Genomic DNA, 8,799 nt, shown 5'->3' with positions numbered 1-8,799 from the left:
ATTCAGTTTCCCTTCTAAGGTATTTAACACAGAATAAGCAGCTCCAGTATCTACCAGAAATTCAGTGTCCTCTTTCTCCAGCTTAGCTACAACCAAAGATTTTGCCAGGGAAGAAACCTTTGCTCCTCGTCACTCGGAACTTGAGCCTCTTGAGGTTTGTACTACTGGGAGTTGAGGAACTGAGGATTTTTCTTTCAATGCTGGACAGTCATTCTTCCAATCTCCCCACTTCTTGCATTATGTACACTGGTCCTTCTCTGTAGGGGAAGTTTTCTTGGATGATATTCTTGAGTTGCTTTCTTACTAGGTTGGGATTTAACTTTTTCAGTTGGGCCTCTGTCTCGAAGCACCTTCCAGGCAACCTCTAGCAGTTTATCAGTCTTGAATCCCCTCAGTCTTTTGCAGCTTTCTCCTTGTATCATTTGAAGCTTGACCCATAAACAAAAGTACTAGACGTGCTTTGCCATCAGCTGATTCTAGATCTAAATCTGTATATTTGATGGTAGTTCCTCTTATCCTGTTTAAAAAATCAGTGGGTGATTCATCATAATTTTGCCTTACTTCATAAATCTTTGACCAATTTATAGCTTTAGGGACACCGTGTTTTAACCCATATACCACAAGGCTTTGATATCATTTTAACCTCATCATATGTTCCGGTATATTTGGATCCCATCCTGGATTTTCAAGGGGGAAAATCTCTGTGACAGTCCCTTGAAGCAATCCATTTGCAATGTTCACCTCGACTGATGTTGTGATAGCCTTGTTGAGCATTTTTCTTTCAGTAGGGTCAAGTAATGAGTCTAACATAGAGTTCAAATCAGCCCAGTAAGGGTTTTGTGAGTTAATTTCCCATTCCACAAATGTTGCTACTTTATCTGGGTTCTCTTTTTATTTCCCCACAGTAGTTTTCCATTGCTCTAACTTGATAAGGGAATATGGAACCTTCACATACAGTGGCCCCTGGTTGCCGACTGCTTGCTGTAATGGGGCTTGTTAAACTGGTTTTTGTTCTTTTTCTCTTTTTTACCTAGTACATTTGGCCATCGGGCTATGTTCTCTGATGGCTTGTTTCACTATCTTTCCCCTCCTGTGCCTGCTTAGGGCAGCAATTATCTGATCAATCTCATCCTCTTCCTTGGAGTTGTCTGATTCAGTTGTCTCTGTTGTAGCATATAATCTACTTTGCCTAGTCTCGACGATAGGAAGAGCCATACTGGACTTACTACTACTCTGATCCCGGGCTGTTTACCTGTGCGCACCGATGACGTCATCTGAGGCAGCTCCCTGGCGTTTGGGGTTGCTATGGAAGCTCACAAGCCTTTGAGCAGAGGAAGGACCACTCCCCCCATGGGAGGTTCCCTCTCCGCCCTCTTGGTAGAAGGCTCTGCCTCCCGGCTCCTCCCCTAGGGGCGGTGTCATGGGCTTCACATGCTGGCTGTCCCCTTCCGCCTCCACCTTCACTGGCTGCGAGCTTCCCAAAGGCATGTTCCTCCTCGCTCCCCCTTGCTCGGATGGTGATGGCACAGGCTTGGCTGGGGGCGGGGACGGGAATGGGGGGACCAGCCTAACCGGAGGCTGCAGCAACAGTCGCCCGGCCACTCCAACCGGGAGCTGTGGCGGGAGTGGGGGCCCAGCCTGGTCGGGGGTGGCAGCGGTGGTTGCCAAACCCCTTTCCTCCCCTGCTTGCTGTGACGACGGCGGTGACGGTGCTGGCAGGGGCGGGACCAGGGGTGGAGGGGGCCTGCCTGGACCTGGGCTGGGGCCCAGACTCAAGTCAGGGGCAATGAGGTCTAACTCCTCCTCCTCGTTTTTACATTCGTTATTCAATATCGACTCATCTTTTTTACTTTTCCCCTGTTTTTTCTTTAAGAGCACTATATGCTCCTTTTTCTCTGGCCCTTACTGACAAGCCAACACCATAAAGAGCCTAGCATATTCTAGTTCGTCAAAATATCAGTCTTTGTGTATGCGGGAGATTAAACTTGATATTAATTGAAAAGAACAGGGCATATGCCTTTATTAATATTCAGCTCTTTATTAAAGTGATCAGCTCATTATTAAAGTCATCAGCAGGATTGCAGAGTCCAATCGGAGCTTTCCACACTGCTGCAGCCATCCAAAGGAGCAGGTGCTGTTTCTCTTGGATTTTATTTCTCTTTCCTTTTCATTACAATTGCTATCACTAGTAGTATAATATTTTATTATGTTATTTTATTAAGTTATTAAACTGTTCTTATCTCAACCCACAAGATTTACTTTTTCTTTTCAATTCTCCTCCCCACCAAGGGGAGGGGACGGGAGTGAGCAAGTGGCTGTGTGGTACTTAGTTGCTGGCTGGGACACAAGGTCAAATGAGTAGTGTTGGGCTGGGATGTGTTTAAAGGCTTTGATACATCTATTCACTGTCTTGTGCTGCTTTTTCAAGTGTGATCTTCTTTTGCCTTTTTATTTTGTTTTTTAAAGTAATTAATAATTTGGGCAGATATATTGTCCTGAGGTTTTTCAGGTTACTGAAAAGAACAGGGCATATGCCTTTATTAATATTCAGCTCTTTATTAAAGTGATCAGCTCATTATTAAAGTCATCAGCAGGATTGCAGAGTCCGATCGGAGTTTTCCACGCTGCTGCAGCCATCCGAAGGAGCAGGTGCTGTTCCAGTTCATCGTTCAACTGCAAACAGTAGGTGCCGAGTCCTTGTTCCCATAGGAACAGCTAGAAGTTCTCGCTGGTCAACTATCAGAAGGCAGAGCAGTGAGGGGTCTGCCACTGGAGTGCAGAGTAGCAGACGTCAGGTCTTTACCCTCAGGGAAAAACTTCAAGAGTTTCTCGTTCTCTATCTCAGTCACTTGAGCTGGTCAGCTCCCATTCCATTCAGACTCCTCATAGGTAATGGTGAGTCTTCAAACCAGGCCAGAGGGTGGGTCCACTCCTTCCTCGGCCAGGGCACCCTCTAATTCTCCTCTGATGCATCTAGCTTCCCGTCTTGGGGTGTAGTTCCTCTCAAAAAAGCCCTTCCAGGATTCACAGGGTTGGTTTTATTTGCATATACAAATGCATATGCATTTGTCCTGGTCGCAGCAGAGGGTACCCCTGCTGGAGAAAGGTAGTTACAGCAAACAATGACAGGGCTATCTACACAGGAGCTGCTCCTTTTCACATTTTAATGAGGTAGGAGATGCCACAGGGCAGCTACCCTTCATCCTCAAACTTGCTGGGGTGTGGGGCTAGATCTCACCTAGCTGGGAGGGGGTCAGCAGCTCTCTAGGAACAGCAGCATCACCCCAGCTATGGGGTTCTCTGCAAAAAGGAAAAAACCCCATTTTTCTAAAAGGCTGGGTGATGGCACAAATTGGGAGGAGGGAGTTGCATTTTGAGTACTCAGAAACTCTTTTAATATGCTAATGGGTGCTCCGCATTTTCTTCTGGGGGGATGGAGCGGCTGTTTCGCTAGGACAGGGATGACACAACCCCTCTCTACCGGGGTTTTCCTGTCCCTCGGAAAGGCTGGGGGTTCCAGTGCGCCCCCCCCCCTTCCCATTTATTCTGTTCAGAGCCTGGCTGTTGTTCTGGTCAGCAGTGGCTGCGCCTGTCAGGGCTGCACGGCATGGCTGTGGCTGCCCGGCGGCTGGTTTTCTAGAGACATAGCCCTGCCCCCCTCCCAGGGCCACAGCAGCTAACACGGGCAGCTTTTTGAGCCCTCATACCCACTGGGAATTCGTTCCTAACATTAACGTCTTATCAAGACTCCCAAATTCAGTCCATGTCTCATCATTATCTAGTTCATAGGTTGGCCAGATCCTTTCTGAGTGTCTAATAAATTGGGATTTAAAGAATAAGGAATCACCTTTGGTTAAATCAGCCCAGATTTTCAATACTAATCCCAGGGGACTATTGCTCCGGATATTATTATTACAACATTCACAATAAAATATACACCCCATATCTCAACAGTTATGAGTAAGAAAGTAACCAGGGAGAGAAAGAGAATGTAAGCAAGGGAGAGGATTCAAACCCCCATCCTTAGGAGCTGCACGGGAACTAACTCCCTTCGCCACTGCTGGCCTCAGGCCAACAGCAGTGCAATCTGAGCCTCCTCTCTTACTACCAGAGGGGGAAACAGAGCACTCTGCCTGACCCTAGGTCCATTTCACACTAAACAAAACTACAAGAGGCCTCCTAACACTTAACTCAGGTGCTAAACAGAATACCCCTTTATTCAATTACTCAAGTGTCTCAGGCCCACGGATTTTTGGATTCTTGGGCTCTGATACCTTCTGGACCACAGCTGGGGCCGCCCCCCCTCAGAGTGCCAGCAGGAGTGGAGGGGCAGGAGCTGGGTGTTCCTCTGGTCCAGGGGGATTTTCCAGATGCCTCACTGTCCTGGCGGAGTCACCAGTACTGATGCCTTGGGAAGGCTGACCTGGAACAGAGACTGGACAGAGCTAAGAGAAAAAAGTAGGTATTTATTACAAGGTCTTCAAGGGTACACCTTGAACAGTAGAAGAGCCTGTCCAGGGCTACACCCAAGATGGGCTTAAAATGGTCACAAAATGGACGACCGGTCATGAGGTCTTACACTTTTATAAGTTTTGGTCCATTTGCATACTGGGGTTTAATTGTAAAATTACAGCTTCAGGTTATGAAGTCCCATCCTTGTTTTCTCTCTTCAGTCCACTGTTTATGCTTTTGGACATGAAACGTACTCATTGTCCTTGGTCTCCAGCAGGAAAAGGATTTGTTTTGTCTACCTACCCTGTGAAGAGAGCTTACTAACACTTAATATGAGGCTCAGAACTACCCACAGAATCTGAAAAACATGAAAGCTAAAACTTAAGGCATCATCCTCTGTGCAGTGGCCCGACCTGAGGACCAGCTGTTGCCCGTGAGCTGTGCAAAGGAGCAATCCTCTCCCCAGCCCCCACTGTTTTCTACCACTTCATTGGGGGGAGGGGTTTTTACACTTTAACTCAGCACCCTGAGTCTGCTTGGACCCCCGCTGCTTCTGCCACCACCTCGGGGTTATTGCTAGACTTTGATTTGCCACCCCCAGGGTCTGCTAACCTCTGTTGTTCCAGCCTGCTGCTCGGAGGCTACTGCTACAGTCCAACTCACCACCTGGAGTGGCACTGAGACCAGCTGCTCCCTGTGAGTTTTGCAAGGGGAGCCACCATTGCCCGAATCACCATTATCAGTGGAGAGGCAGCTGAGCTCACGCCACAGCGCCCCCTGCAGCCGTGGGGGAATCATCGGACCTGCTCTGCCTGGCTGGGAGCCAACAGCTCACTCTGCCAGCCACGGTCATAACTACACCAAAGGGGAGCTTGCTTGAAGGCCAAGAGAAGCCTGTTTTTTTGGTTTCTGATTTTGTTTGTTGTTGATGCTGTTGTTTGTTTGCCTTGTTATATATATGTTCTAGTAAAGAACTGGTATTACTTTTCCCATATCTTTACCTGAAAGCCCCATAATTTCAAAATTATAATAATTTGGAGAGAAGGGGAGTCATATTTTCCATTCCAGGAAGGTTCCTCCCTTCCTTGGAAGATACCTGTCTTTAAAACCAAGACATCATGTCCAACCAGAACCTCTCCTAGCAGAGCTTGAGGCCATTTCCTCTTGTCCTGTCACTGGTTGCCTGGGAGAAGAGGCCAACCCTCACCTGGCTACAACCTCCTGTCAGGGAGTTGTAGAAAGTGAGAAGGTTCCCTCTAGAGCTTCCTTTTCTCCAGTCTGAGCCCCCTCCAGCTCCTTGAGCTTCTCCTCATAGGACTTAACATCTAGATATTTCCCCAGCTTTGTTGCCCTTCTCTGGTGTTGTGGTTTAACAAAGGGTGATTTTCAGTTAGGAAGGATGGTTCCCTGTGAGAACCTGGCAGAGCCAATCAATGGGCTAGTTTTGAAGATTCACACCCGGTTAAACCACTTAAAAGAGTTGAACATGCCTCTGTGTCCAAAAGCACATTTAAAAACAAGCAAAGCCTGGAAAAATTCACTCTTGGCTTCCAGCAGAGTCTGCATGAGTGCCCAGAGGATCCCCCCTCCCCTGCCTTCCCCTCTCCTCCGAGCCACTATTATCCCTGGGGAGGTTCCGAGCTTGCATTGGAGCACCCCCTGCCAGCTGCGAGTGAGCCACTGCAGCCTTCTGTAGCAGGAGCATGATGTGTTATGGAATGAGATTTGAGCTATCCCAAACTGGGCCTCAGATTTGGGCCTGCTAGGCCTCAGATTTGGGCCCATGTAGAAGTAGATAAACCTGTGGCGCAGTTAGAATTCAAGTTAAATTGTGTGCATGCTTTAGCTAGAACAGTTAGAATAGAAACACGGTGGTTGCCTTAAACTAAGATTGTTTGCATTCTTTCTCATGCTGAATGCCAATAGAAATGCACCTGCAACTGTAAACTATCTGACACTGTATAAAACCAGCCATTTTGGGAATAAAGGGGAGAACGTATGTTTTAACCACATTGGTTGTATAGTAGGTTGCTTTGTTCCAACCCCATATAGAGACCCTGGTTTCAGCCTTCTGTTGGAGTCCAGAGGATCCCTCTGACAGCCCTGGAGAGTCAGGGGGCTGTACAGGGGGGTCTGGGATCTGTACAAGGGGGTCAGCCAGCCTCCCACAGAGCCCAGAAGGACTCTGATTCTGGCTTCTATCCATGGAAGTGAATGCTCACATGAAGGAAGAATCACAGATCCTAAGAATTTAGAAGTAGATAGTAGTTTGTCATAGAGTATAAATATAGAGATTAGGATTCATAGTATACGGGGCTGAGAGGACAAGATGGAGGAATTGGGGAGTGGCCCCTAGTTTCCTTGTTCTTGTTCTCATCCCCCATCTTTTTGCTGATTTGGACTTTAGAGATTGGTTTAGAATAGAACTGACATGTTAGCGTAGCAAGTTAGTATTGGTAATGTTCTGTAAACAATAAATACGTCTTGGACTGTGGTTGGGTCGGGAGTACGGTACATAAGGTACGGGGCTCTCTGATCCGCCCCAGTCCAGCGGCAGCCCAGTCCAGCGGCAGCCCAGCGCCAGTCCAACGGCGTGTCTTGCTTTGCTGGGGACGCCTTGCAAAGCCGAACAAGAACTGTTAGATAATATGAAATAAACAACCTTGATAACTTGAGCTGCTGGACTCACAGTGTCGTCTCTGCCTTCGGTGTGAAACGCTCAGGGCAAAGAGGAGACAGAAAACCTTATTATCTTGGGGAACAGCAACCCCAGGGAAATACCCAGGGAACAGCAACCCTGGGGGAAGATTTCACCACCTCGGGGAACGGCCGCCCCGAGGGGAATCTCTGGGAACATCAACCCGGGGAGCCTTCTGCTTGGCTGGAGCCACCAGCACCCACTGCCAGCCGTGGTTGTAACTATACCAAAGGGGAAACAGTACTTAGTGGGTGGAAAATTTCTGTTATTGTTTTGTTCTTTGCTCTGTTCTGTTATATATATATATTCTAGTAAAGAACTGTCACTCCTTTTTCTACTTTTTTGCTGCGAAGCCCTGTAATTTTTGAAGATACAATAATTTGGAGGGAGGAGGACTTCTTTCCATTCCAGGAAGGTTCCAATCTTCCTTGGTAAACATTTGTCTTTTAAACCAAGACATACACTTTTAGCAACATGAAAGTAGAACCACATGTTGTACCAGACGGAATTTATGATGGTGAATTTGGAGACAGACCCTGTAAAACAGGCTATGCATAAGATCTATTTAATTTTTCAGATAAAGTAAAGCCTATTTAATGCAAGATGTATACCAAAATATTTAAGACAATAACTGTAACATTCATTGTAATTAGTTAAAGCATTCATTTAATCCATCATCCAGTTAGCACGGTATAGGTTTTAACAAGACAGAAAGGTACCAACATAGAAGTGACAATTTATGGGTCACACTGTAAGGGCAAATCTCCTGACAGTCTGACAGAGAACTTAGAGGGCAGTCACCTTCACCTCTTCCAGGAACTTCCCACAGCTGCCATACACATGTGGACACAGTGTAACTCCAGTCACTTGTGACACGCTGTGTCAGCCCATCAACTATAGTCAAGTCAAAGCAATTTGCTGTCCTCAATGAAGAACTTAGACTACATGTGTAAGGTGGGACAAGGCCTCAGGAATGGTGTGGATGAGACCCCACCAGTACTGGCCGATCAGTGGGGCTCCACAGGTTCATGTGACTGTATGGACTTTATGAGTCAGTTTCTATGATTTTATGACAAGAACTTGGGTCCCCAAGATTCATGGTGTCACTCTGTTCTACTGTGGTTCATCAGACTGTGCTGTGTCACAACGGACACCGAGTTCTGCCCGTCCTGGCAATATCCAAGTAGCACCTGGCTTCAAGGAGGCCCTGATGTGTTTGCAGCTGACACTTGGTTCCCAGAGCTTGCCTCGTATCACAGTGGTCCACTGGGTGCCATGAGACCCGGCTATGTCACAATCAACACTTGCTTTCAACAGATTCCATTCCAGCACAGTGGCTTACCAGGTGCCATGAGACCTTGCTGTGCAATAATAGGGCCTTGTTTCTACAAGGCCTGGCAATGTCGCTGTGGCACCGATGTCCCATGAGGCCCATCTTGCTCAAAGTAGAGCCTTGAATCCATGAGATTCCATTGCATAACAATGGTTGGCTGAGTTCCATGAGGCTGCGCTTCATCACAATGGACACTGAGTTCTGCCTGCCTTGGCAATATCCAAGTGGCATCTGTGTTCCATGAGGTCCTGCTATGTTTGCAGGTGACACTGTGTGCTGGTTTTGCATTGACATTTAGTGAGCAGGGAAGAAGCCA

The 8,799-nt window shown here is 47.3% G+C and overlaps 1 long non-coding RNA gene across 1 annotated transcript; it reads left to right on the top strand.

The window, feature by feature from the left end:
- The first annotated feature begins 1,326 nt into the window (after positions 1-1,326).
- LOC134565267 (uncharacterized) lies at positions 1,327-7,298 on the top strand. Its single transcript, XR_010083846.1, has 3 exons — positions 1,327-2,131; positions 2,595-2,682; positions 5,079-7,298. It is a non-coding gene; the product is annotated as an uncharacterized LOC134565267 (long non-coding RNA).
- Positions 7,299-8,799: the final 1,501 nt, after the last annotated feature.

The sequence above is a fragment of the Prinia subflava genome, assembly GCF_021018805.1.
Source record: "Prinia subflava isolate CZ2003 ecotype Zambia chromosome W unlocalized genomic scaffold, Cam_Psub_1.2 scaffold_49_NEW, whole genome shotgun sequence".
In the NCBI taxonomy this organism is placed as follows: domain Eukaryota; kingdom Metazoa; phylum Chordata; class Aves; order Passeriformes; family Cisticolidae; genus Prinia; species Prinia subflava.
Note: the sequence above shows the minus strand (reverse complement) of the source record. Positions and strands in the feature narration are given on the sequence as shown.